Here is a 13,128-nt window from a genome sequence, read left to right as displayed (position 1 = left end):
ATTTTTGTAATTTTTGTCATTTTTGTCATTTTTGTCATTTTTGTCATTTTTGTCATTTTTGTCATTTTTGTCATTTTTGTCATTTTTGTCATTTTTGTCATTTTTGTCATTTTTGTCATTTTTGTCATTTTTGTCATTTTTGTCGTTTTTGTCATTTTTGTCATTTTTGTCATTTTTGTCATTTTTGTCATTTTTGTAATTTTTGTCATTTTTGTCATTTTTGTCATTTTTGTCATTTTTGTCATTTTTGTCATTTTTGTCATTTTTGTCATTTTTGTCATTTTTGTCATTTTTGTCATTTTTGTCATTTTTGTCATTTTTGTCATTTTTGTCATTTTTGTCATTTTTGTCATTTTTGTCATTTTTGTCATTTTTGTCATTTTTGTCATTTTTGTCATTTTTGTCATTTTTGTCATTTTTGTCATTTTTGTCATTTTTGTCATTTTTGTCATTTTTGTCATTTTTGTCATTTTTGTCATTTTTGTCATTTTTGTCATTTTTGTCATTTTTGTCATTTTTGTCATTTTTGTCATTTTTGTCATTTTTGTCATTTTTGTCATTTTTGTCATTTTTGTCATTTTTGTCATTTTTGTCATTTTTGTCATTTTTGTCATTTTTGTCATTTTCGTCATTTTCGTCATTTTTGTCATTTTTGTCATTTTTGTCATTTTTGTCATTTTTGTCATTTTTGTCATTTTTGTCATTTTTGTCATTTTTGTCATTTTTGTCATTTTTGTCATTTTTGTCATTTTTGTCATTTTTGTCATTTTTGTCATTTTTGTCATTTTTGTCATTTTTGTCATTTTTGTTATTTTTGTTATTTTTGTTATTTTTGTTGAAATCCAATCAATTTTTTTAAATTTGTTATCTTAAATGGCCATGTATGTTTTGATAGTGGCTCCAGAGAGTAGATTCTGACATGTTGAAAATTTGTTTATCTTCTAGATTTGGTTTTTCTTGTTTCGGACTTTTTATCAAAGATCATGATAAAGGTATTGAATAGCCTTTAATATTTTTAATAAATGCTTTTCTGTACCTTGTTTAACCCATTTATCATTGGTTTATGCTTTGATAATTTAAAATTCTTGCTCACCGTGAATGATGATGCCACTTTACGGTTCATATATTCAGCCAACCCAAAATGCGTTATGACCTTTCAACAGGGCCATATATATTTTAATTAAATGCTTTGGTTTATTATCCTTAAAATACACCACTCATTCAGTGCATTCGTACGATCTAGCTCACATTCTGAATGAAAGCCTGTGGACGTGGAAAATGTGCGGAATGTTCACTTTTATGTGATTAGATGCAACTAGTCTTTAGGTACCGAGTGGCTTTTCCGAGTGTATTTACAGATATCCTGAATTTGTTTGGTGTGGGGAAATGGGGAAAATGCATAGGAATGATGCACAAAACGGCATCTGTAAAAGCATCCACCCACATTTCCTTCGCGCGTATGTGAAGCACGTAAAATGCATCTTTTATCATCAGGATGTGGAGTGGATGATCACAAATTTCGATTTGCTCTGTTATTGCTTCAGAATGTGACCTTCTGCAGTGAGAATGTGACTAACGTTCTGAAGGCTACCATAACTTGAATAGTTTCAGGATGAAACAACTAAATAAATTCTTGATTGGAAGATCTCTAAATGTAAATCTGAAAGTTATGCTTCTGGCTTCATGACATTTTCTATCCATTAATTAAGTCAAACTTTCCCAGATAAAACTATAAATCACGTACGCTTTCCCGTAGCTTGCATTGCATACAGATAAGAGTGCCTTTCATGAAAATAAACAACCACAAATTTTCCGTTCAGAATACCGCCCGCCAAAACCGCCAAGTTTGATTGGGTCCAACCAAAAATCCAGATTCAACACTTCTGCTCCGGCGGGCGTGATTTTGGAAAAACACCATTCACAAACACTTCATTTCCCAGAGAAAGATAAGCGTGTGGAAACATGCTGCTGCTCCAGGGAAGGAAATTGAATAGAAGGGAGAACGAGCAAGTGAATGAAAAGCGGGAGCATCCATTCAGAAAACGGCACCAGCTCCAGGAACTCGAGGATGACGACGACGTGCGAAGAATTCCGGGTCAAATATCGGTGCAGTTTTCACAGAATGACTACCTCATACCCTCATCTCTCGATTTTACAGTACACAGTATTAGCAGCAAGCGGCAAATAGTGTAAAGTGCCGTTTCACATTTTGCCATAGCTGCTGGATTTTCCTGCTGTTAGCATAACCAGGAAAAGTCACCAACTCATTCATAGTACAAGTCAACCGATCAGTCGGCCGCTGCGATAAGAGGGACTCAATGCGGCCAATTTCCAAGCCAATCGGATCGGAAACCAGCCGTTTTGAGGTTCAATGGACAGTGTCCGGTCTGGTCCAGTTCGGTTCGAGAATGAATTGTGCGTTCGTTCCTTGTCGGCATTCTGGGAAGTGAATGGGGGAAGTACTTTAGATATTTCCTTAAGCGGTTTATGGGTAAGCAAATACTTTGAATATTGAAAGCTATCGAGAAGTTTTTTTTTATTTTGCAAGATCAAAATGGACTTGAGCTTTTCTTCAGCTGATAACTCCCCAAATCAAAATTGTCAAAATGATCAAAATTTTTAAAGTTTGTGAAATTGACAAAATTGACAAAATTGAAAAATTAACAAAGTTAACAAATTTGTCAAAATTGAAGTTCTACTCTCTGGAGCCACGAGCAAAGATGATCTGGCGATTTAAGCTAAAATGAATAATCAATAAAATTTCAACGACAAAATTGTCAAAAGTGTCAAAATTGTCAAAACTGTCAAATCTGTCAAAACTGTCAAAATTGTCAAAATTGTCAAAATTGTCAAAATTGTCAAAATTGTCAACATTGTCAAAATTGTCAAAATTGTCAAAATTGTCAAAATTGTCATAATTGTCAAAATTGTCAAAATTGTCAAAATTGTCGAAATTGTCAAAATTGACGAAAGGTTATTTGGTTATAATTTTGGTCAATTTTTATATCAGATGGGCTATCCACTTTCAAGTACCAACTTTTCAAACTCTTGACGAAAAACTCTAAATGGCTTTTCTTCTTTTCACAAATTTGAATTTTATCGAATGGCTGATCACCTTTTTTCAGTCTGTTTTTGAAAGTTATCACTGATCAACGATTTAAGCTAGTAATTTGTTTCAAAACTCCAAGAAACAGATACGGTTCAACGAAATTGATACCATTTATCTGGATCATTCAGCCTGTCATCTTTAATAAAGGCCATTACTCGGCTGGACAATCTCACTTAACACGGAAACTTTCCAGTGAACATTTTCCCTCGATGACATTTCTCCGGACCGACAATCGACTTCTGAACTTTAACTTTTTCCTGTTGACACTTGCCGAGGGGTTTTTTTTCTCATATTTGGAAGGTGGAAACCTTCTCGTGAAATTTATTTTCAACCTTCTCCTCAGGCAACAATCATCGGCCCCAGAGGACCTTTGAAGAACAGAATGATGTCCAAGCAAGAACAAAAATCACCAAAAGTGATGAAGCGGAAAATTTCTGGCCCTGAAGCAGTATCGGTGTGTCTGTCAATGGTGTTCTGCTGACTTATTTCTCCCATCAGTCCTTGCCTCTACACTAAATAAACTGCAAACTCCGGGTCAGTTTTATGGCCACAGCTTTGGTTGCCCTTTTGTTGCTGCCCTGGTTCCCAGAACTGGTCCCCGATCTCCCATTCACCGGGTAAGGGGGTGAAAATTGGAAAACGAGTTCACTACACTACTTGTATACTGGCGATGATGGCCGGCCATCCCGTAAAACCCGAAAGCAGCACCAGCAATAAAAAAAACGGGTGGTCAACAAACAAAGTGTCCGTCCGGTGGGAAGTTTTTTTTGTGCTTTAGAGTTATCCGGCTTAGGGGAAAGGTGCAAACCAGCTTGACCAGAGTAGGGAACCGGGAACTCAAGACAAGACTAAACTTTTCAACCAGCAACTTTGGCCCTTTCTGGTGGGTTAAGTTTTCAGTAAACAAATAATTTCCGGCACCATGGGACATTTTGATCTACATTACGGGGGATTTTTGTGCGCCCCGAAAAAGAATTGAAAACTTGGATAGTATTCCATTTCAGAGTTCATATCACGATGACTTTTTAAGTTAATAGATTTGTTGCAACTCTAATTTTTTTTTCAATATTTCTGGTTTAAAGATGACATTAATTTACAACATCAAATCAGCGTTCATCTTGTTATCCTACATTTGTTCGGAAAAAACTTGATTCCTTAAATATATCGTGTGGCCATAATCTTTAACAAAGATCAATTTTAAAAAAAAAAATTGTGATATGGGTCAAAATATTGCTATAAGCTCGCAAAGTTTAACAATTTTTTTAGTATATAAAATTTAATTAAATAAATTTGGTTTAAAAAATTTAACCAGATAACATAGTTTTCCTCGTTTTGGATTGTGGAGGCTGCTCAATAAGACATTTCTGAAATATATATAGTATATTAAACAATAATCTAGAATCTAGTACCGCTTACCTTATAACTAAAAATCTGGATTTAAATGAAACCATTCATGTCATTAAAAATATTATGCTGATATGAAATATTCTTCAAGAAACTAATTTCAGTCTCAATTTTATATTGTTCTTGTTTCTCTCAGCATCACATTTGATAAGGTTTTGATAAATTACACAAGGCCAAAACATCTACATTTTTCCGAGGTGCAATGAACGAGATTTTCACTAATTAAAGTGCCATTAATCTAGATATGCAATTTTTCTGTATCAGCTTTTGTTATTGAATATCTTTTCGTAATAAATTTCATCTATCTAAGGGAGCTCAGCACGTTTTTGACAAAATTTGAAAACAAAAACAAAACATTTTGAAATAAAAGTTTTGAGTTAATTATCAACTTTCATTAGGAATTTAAGCCACTTTGAGTTCTGGGGAAAAAGTTAAAGAAGTTTTCTATTTGTTACATTTTCTCATTTTACGAATTTCTAAAAAAGTTTTAAGTCAAATGGAGTTCCTACAAATTTGGGAAAGAAATCAAGTTTTTTCTAAAACTTTCTGCCAGTAATGCCAAAAATACTTGTAATGATATCTTTCCTAATTAAAAAAAAACGGTTCTATAAGTAATCTTTATAATGGTAAGAAAAATTTTAAGACAAGCTATTTAAATTTAAAAAAATATTCATGATAAGTTTGTCTATGTTTTTCAAATATGAATTAACAAATTCAATTAAATTTAAATTTTATCCAAATCAAAAATTCACATTTCCATACACGATACATTTTTCTTCCAATTTCAAAACACTATAGCGGAATTTTTCAATTAGCCCTTCAGTTGAAAATGAAAAAAAATAAATGTAAATTGATATAAATAGTAAATAACCATTATTATCATTTTCCTAACAATTGATCATGGTTAATGTTTCACCTGACATTTATTATAGAATTCAGATTTTTTTTTCGAATCTGTGTTTTGGAAATATTCAATTCAAATTTGAAAAGTAAACTGCATAAAAATTATTTTGAAGCAAATATTTAGTTCAGCATAAGCATCATCCTTTTCAAAAATTCATCTATGACTTCCCGAAAATATCACTGATTTGAAACTTTCCTTTTGATTTGTTTAGGAAATTCAGATTTATTTTATCAGTAAAATTTATTATTTTTTGAGTTATATTGGTATTATCATGATAATCATGAGTAAGAAAATGATGTTAGAAAAGCATTTCCTTGTTAATTGTGTATTTTTGGTATTTTTATTATTTTTAGCTTAACTTGAATTTCGAAAACCCCCCTCATGGACGGTTCCTTCGCACGGGCTTGGTAACTTCCGAAGCCTTTTTTAAAGAAAATATGTGGTGCTTGGGATAGCCTATCAATCCATGTATTCTGTATTTAATGCAGAGTTCTAAATTATCAAATTTTTAATTCAGTAGAAAATTTCAAGATCAATTTGCTATAACCATTATTAAGATTGCCAGATTGCCCGGTTTTTGTTCGGGTTTGTCTGAATATTTAACATAAAATTTGGGAAAAGTGTGGTTCGGCCTGGTTTCTAGGAATTCACTGATGAGTAGTTCCTGGATTTTGACCAATTGCCCAGATATTGCCCGGATTTTGGTTGACATTTTTGAATTCAAATGCCAGTATTTCGTCAAGTTTTAGGATAAAGTAGCCCGGATTTGTATGGCCCGGATGCGTGCTGAAAAACTCTGGCAACCTTAACCATGATTGTGTTCCATCAAAATATAAAAAATAAACTCCCCTCAATATCATATCTCATTTTAAGATGATGTAAAGTTGAAAAATATCCTAGAAATAATTTTACCATGATGATTGGCCTAAGAATGCATTTGGATTCCAATAAAAGTTCAATTTTAAAATAATAAGGAATCAAAACTTTTAGAATTTTCTTGAATATTGATGGATATTGAAATTAATTTCAATATTCATATGTATTCTGCTGATTCAAAATCATAGTATGAATTTAACATTTCCATTGTGATGCAAACTATGGTACGGCAAAAAAAAAAGATCTCACCTCGAATTCCGGTCATCCCTTGCAATAGGTTCATCTGATTCCAAATCCGTTTCTCTATTTACGAACCGTAAATAACAAATTTGACTACCTAGGGCTGCTTTGATAGATATAACAATACGCGACATGCTCAAAAAGTTTACTTTATTAGAGCAAGTTCACTGGTGTTGGGAAAAAGTGGTAGAAATTTTGACATTTTGAAAATTTTACCATACAAAAAAGTTTTCAAGATCTTTGGACGTTGTATTTTTTTACAGCACTATTTCTATTTCAGCCGTATGTGATAGAAATTTGATAAAATTTTCGCATCACAGCATGCGAAAATACAACACGTGTTGTGAAAAAAAAACTGAGGACCGAACTAAATTAAAGATCTCGGAAATGTTTTGCTTTGTAAAATATTCAAAATATGCCACAAGTGTCAAAATTTCTACATCTTTTTTCTTACTCCAGGAACTTGCTCTAAATCATAAGTAATGTATGGATTTCCTTTTTTTTGCTGTTAAGACTTTTTCAAACAACAGCGACTAGCTCATAGCAAGAAAAAAAAAATTAATGATATGTTCAAACCTGCAATTTTTTTTACGGCCAATCTTTTTTAAGCTACAAACACAAGAAGATTATTCATCCCAAATCCTTTACGTCCATGTTTGTTCCAGAACTTTTTTATGTTTGTTCAATTTTTATTTCTTATCACATTTTCCAAAAGTAGTGTTGTAATTTTTTTAATTAAGTTTTGATTTTTTGAATTTTGGGTTAAGCGTTTTGATTTCTTGTTCTTTAAATATACTTTCTTGTTTTATTTCTTGCTAGAAGTGTGAAATGAAAACTATTTTGTTAAAGGTTTTGTCAAGAGTAGGGAAGTGTTAGGAATTTGGGCTGCTTATGGACCAAATCATATTAAATACCTAAATTTCTCCACTATTCTTTACTTATTTGCCACGGTGTGTCAGTAAGGAAACTTTTTAAATGAAAATAAGCATCGCCAACATTTGCATCAATAAAAAGCAGGAACCTTAATTTTGCACTCAAGCTCAAGATGTAAATATCCACTGGGGGCATGGAACATTATTTGTTTTAATTTTTAAATCGTTTCAATGGACTATCAATACGAAAATTCACGCTGATCACAGTTTCAGCATTTATCTAACCGAAATTTATAATTCTAGTATTTGATCTTAAAGGAAAACTTCCTGGATACAATTGATCAGAGACTCCAAAGCGATCTTAATAAAGATAAAAAATACTGACTCCTGGCAATTTTTTTTCAAATTAGGGCTTAGCGATGCTCATTTTCATAGAACAAAAAGTTGTCAAACTGACACTTTGTGATTTGGGTTGGAGAACGTTAGATCAAATGTTGGCACTGACGTCTGAAAAATTGTCATGAAGTCATAGATCATAAAACACGTTAGACAAAATTTAATATTGATCACATTCAACGTTTTCAAATTCTCAAGGCTATTGTCTAATCAGCTTAGTTGAACCTTTCCTTCTAATATTTTTTTTTCTTCTTTTAACTATAGTCGTTTTACCATCTTTATGTCATTAGCGAATTTATATCAACGTTACAGTTGGTGGACAGTTGAAAAACTCATCCGGTACAACTGTGTTCGATATTTACTTTTAGGCTCGAACTCGCGGACATCAGCTCTGGAGACAACGGGCTTGCCAACTGAGCTATATCACAAGCCCATACCCTTCTTATAAATTTCTTTAATGATACAAAAGAATTTACATTAAACCGACATTAATTCTTATTGAACTTCCATTAGACTGAGTCGATTTGGGTTCATCTGTTTTGATTCAAATTATCCATGATTTTTTACACAATTTTTAAGTAACTTTTACATGAGTAAATTTGAACTTTTAGGTTTGTATGGGAAAATAAAATATATTCTAGTGAAAAATGAACATCATTTTTGTTTCTTCTATGCAACCAAGCCTGCTAATGGTTTGTTTTGTGTGCCAATTTATAAATTCTTTTAAGGAAGTTTTCCTCTAAACAGCTTTGTCGATATGGTAACTTCGTATGCCGCCGACCGTGGCCTATAGGTTAGCATTCAAGTCTTCTAAGTCAGAGGTCATGAGATCGAATCTCGGTTTGTGGGTTGGGGGTTTAAGCATTTGTTAGATGCTAGCCATCATATCCTTGAAAGATGTACGCCTTAGAGTTAAGTGAACTACATCTCAGAGACGAACCAGCCAAAGGCTGAAAGTCTCTTAAAATAAAGAAAAAAAAAAGATCTCTTCAAAGAAACATCACTGAGATCCTTAAAGTATGTCTTCGTTTAATAAATATATATACATCTATTAGGCAAGTATGTTATAAGATGTTTAAAATAGGTGATATATCTTTGGCATTGGAAAACAATCAATTCAACTGCCATCACTGATGGTGCGTAGCGAGGTTTTGAATAACGACTTTTTAAGCAATACTTCACTAGACACCATCAGTGATGGCAGTTGAATTGATTGTTTTCCAATTCCAAAAGACATTCCTTAATTCATAAGCTCATAACTTATTTCCCTAATAAGATACAAAGTAACGAAATCGACAAAGTTGTTCAGCGAAAAATTTCGTTGTCAGAAGTTATAAATTGGCACATAAACGATAAGCAGGCTTGCTTGCACAGAATAAAAAAAAAATGATATGGATTTTTCCGCACAAATTATTCATTTCTCCCATACAAACGATCCAAATCAAAGCCTTTAAGATCCCTCGGTTTGAGATATTCAAAAAATTGACCCAAGTCGACTTAGTCTACAAAAGCATAATCTTAAGATTAACTACATAAGCTCACTTTCGATTCGATGAATAGTGGTTCAGCAAATCATTTCGGTATACCAGCGCAGCCTATAGGTATTTGTTTTTAAGTGATAAATCTGATAAATCACCTTATTGCACCCGTTGTCCCATGGCTAGATAACTTTCCATCTCCATGCCCATTCTCCATGGAACAGAGTCAAATGGTTCTGTTTACCTTTGGGAGGATCGGTCTAGGGATGTGGTCTTTTGTTGATGTTTCTTGTTGCTATTGCTATTATTACTATTATTTTAATGGCGGCCTATCTCCAGAGCCATTTCCAAGTCAGGCAAGTAGTCAACCTATTCCTGACCAAAATTCCTCGGAAGCACCTAGGCTTCCCAGCATCCCGATTTTCCTCTTTCCCCTCTCACTGAGGTTGGAAAAAAGCCAAAGGGACAGCAAACAACCATGGGCGAGATTTTGGGACCGGGACTCGTCGGTTTGTTTATTTGTGGCTCACCTTGCGGTTTGTTAATTAAAATGAATTTTAGACGATACCTGTGCCTTTTTGCCTTGATGTGGTGTGGTGGCCCCAAAATGGGACACCCAGTCTGGCTGGATTGGGCCATGGGAACTTTACTCTAACATGGACCAAACAAGGACTGCCAAAGTTCCGCCGAGATAGGGAGACGGTCATATAGCTCAATTAATTGGCTAATTTGTCAACCTTCCAGCCATTCAGAGGGGTCGACTTATTTTGGGTTTCGACCAGGTTGTTCCCGAGTTCCAGAGCGAAGAACCTGCATTAATAAATTTGTTTGAATTATTTGTATAGTGTATTTTACGGTAATCAAGAACAATGGCTGTTGGGTTTTAATATTTATTGGGCTTGTTTATTCGGGTTTTATCCACTTTACTGTTTGTTGTTTATTCGGGAAAAGGTGATTATGTTTCGGGACAGCTGTTTTGGGTGTTAGATCACCGAAGGACAGCTCATTAGGGCGTTAGCTAGAAAAATTTTACTAAATGGGTTTATTAAATCAACATTAAGCTTAAGAATTTAAATACATAAACCTGTAGTGTGTTTTTATTTTGTTTTCAAAATTTGCAATCAGAAATAAAAAAGTGTTTTTATGTTAAAATTTATAGAAAAAAAAGAGACTTCCTTTATTGAAAGTAAATCCATATTATATGGCATCGAATGAAAGCTGTTCAAAAAGTATATTTTAAATGTCTCAAAAACTGAATACTTTTCCAAATGTCCTTTTCTTTAAAAATTTTGTTTTAACAAACAACAAAACTAAACGTTGAAGTGCTCAGGTAATAAAATGGTTGTTGAAAAGTTTTACTGCACCCTAATGAAAACCGGGAAAAGGAACTTGTTTGATGTACATGTGCTGTGCTGATCCTTTTTCGTTCATGTTTGTCTTTCAAGTTAACTTTGTTTTCTCTCAACTTGTCGTCATCCGGAGAAGGTGATCCACTGGAATTTTCTTCTTTCAAAAATCTCCCCACAATACAGAAGTCAAACTTAATTTTAATTATTTTTGAAAGTTAAATCTAGCATTTCATACCTTCCGAACATCAAAGGAATGATAATCTTCATAAACCGAATATGATTCACAGCAAGAAATTAAAAGGATTAATATCACTTTTGAAAATAAAAAAATTAAGTGAACAAAATTTCTAGAAAAACAAAAATGACAAAAATGAAAAAAATGACAAAAATGACAAAAATGACAAAAATGACAAAAATGACAAAAATGACAAAAATGACAAAAATGACAAAAATGACAAAAATGACAAAAATGACAAAAATGACAAAAATGACAAAAATGACAAAAATGACAAAAATGACAAAAATGACAAAAATGACAAAAATGACAAAAATGACAAAAATGACAAAAATGACAAAAATGACAAAAATGACAAAAATGACAAAAATGACAAAAATGACAAAAATGACAAAAATGACAAAAATGACAAAAATGACAAAAATGACAAAAATGACAAAAATGACAAAAATGACAAAAATGACAAAAATGACAAAAATGACAAAAATGACAAAAATGACAAAAATGACAAAAATGACAAAAATGACAAAAATGACAAAAATGACAAAAATGACAAAAATGACAAAAATGACAAAAATGACAAAAATGACAAAAATGACAAAAATGACAAAAATGACAAAAATGACAAAAATGACAAAAATGACAAAAATGACAAAAATGACAAAAATGACAAAAATGACAAAAATGACAAAAATGACAAAAATGACAAAAATGACAAAAATGACAAAAATGACAAAAATGACAAAAATGACAAAAATGACAAAAATGACAAAAATGACAAAAATGACAAAAATGACAAAAATGACAAAAATGACAAAAATGACAAAAATGACAAAAATGACAAAAATGACAAAAATGACAAAAATGACAAAAATGACAAAAATGACAAAAATGACAAAAATGACAAAAATGACAAAAATGACAAAAATGACAAAAATGACAAAAATGACAAAAATGACAAAAATGACAAAAATGAAAAAAATGACAAAAATGACAAAAATGACAAACATGACAAAAATGACAAAAATGACAAAAATGACAAAAATGACAAATGACAAAAATGACAAAAATGACAAAAATGACAAAAATGACAAAAATGACAAAAATGACAAAAATGACAAAAATGACAAAAATGACAAAAATGATAAAAATGACAAAAATGACAAAAACGACAAAAATGACAAAAATGACAAAAATGACAAAAATGACAAAAATGACAAAAATGACAAAAATGACAAAAATTACAAAAATTACAAAAATGACAAAAAATTACAGAAATGACAAAATTGACAAAATTGACAAAATTGACAAAAGTGACAAAATTGACAAAATTGTCAAAATTGTCAAAATATTCAAAGTTTTCAAAATATTCAAAGTTTTCAAAATTGACAAAATTGTCAAAATTGTCAAAATATTCAAAGTTTTCAAAATTTTCAAAGTTTTCAAAATTGTCAAAATTGTCCAAATTGTCAAAATTGCCAAATTGTCGAAATTGTCAAAATTGTCAAAATTGTCAAAATTGTCAAAATTTTCAAAATTGTCAAAATTGTCAAAATTGTCAAAATTGTCAAAATTGTCAAAATTGTCTAAATTGTCAAAATTGTCAAAATTGTCAAAATTGTCAAAATTGTCAAAATTGTCAAAATTGTCAAAATTGTCAAAATTGTCAAAATTGTCAAAATTGTCAAAATTGTCAAAATTGTCAAAATTGTCAAAATTGTCAAAATTGTCAAAATTGTCAAAATTGTCAAAATTGTCAAAATTGTCAAAATTGTCAAAATTGTCAAAATTGTCAAAATTGTCAAAATTGTCAAAATTGTCAAAATTGTCAAAATTGTCAAAATTGTCAAAATTGTCAAAATTGTCAAAATTGTCAAAATTGTCAAAATTGTAAAAATTGTAAAAATTGTAAAAATTGTCAAAATTGTCAAAATTGTCAAAATTGTCAAAATTGTCAAAATTGTCAAATTGTCAAATTGTCAAATTGTCAAAATTGTCAAAATTGTCAAAATTGTCAAAATTGTCAAAATTGTCAAAATTGTCAAAATTGTCAAAATTGTCAAAACTGTCAAAATTGTCAAAATTGTCAAAATTGTCAAAATTGTCAAAATTGTCAAGATTGTCAAATACGTAAAAATTTTCAAGATTGTCAAAATTGTCAAAATTGTCAAAATTGTCACAATTGTCAAAATTGTCAAAATTTTCAAGATCTTCAAAATTGTCAAGATCTTCAAAATTGTCAAAATTGTCAAAATTGTCAAAATT

The 13,128-nt window shown here is 31.3% G+C and overlaps 2 protein-coding genes across 13 annotated transcripts in view; one reads left to right on the top strand and one right to left on the bottom strand.

The window, feature by feature from the left end:
• The window catches only part of LOC129750906 (type-2 histone deacetylase 1), a 446,066-nt gene that overhangs the window by 192,313 nt on the left and 240,625 nt on the right, over positions 1–13,128 (bottom strand). The window lies entirely within an intron of this gene.
• The window catches only part of LOC129750907 (microtubule-associated protein Jupiter), a 619,733-nt gene that overhangs the window by 392,396 nt on the left and 214,209 nt on the right, over positions 1–13,128 (top strand). The window lies entirely within an intron of this gene.

Source organism: Uranotaenia lowii, chromosome 3 (assembly GCF_029784155.1).
Source record: "Uranotaenia lowii strain MFRU-FL chromosome 3, ASM2978415v1, whole genome shotgun sequence".
NCBI classification, from domain to species: domain Eukaryota; kingdom Metazoa; phylum Arthropoda; class Insecta; order Diptera; family Culicidae; genus Uranotaenia; species Uranotaenia lowii.
The sequence above is the reverse complement of the archived record's forward strand: the minus strand, read 5'-3'. Positions and strand labels throughout refer to the sequence as shown.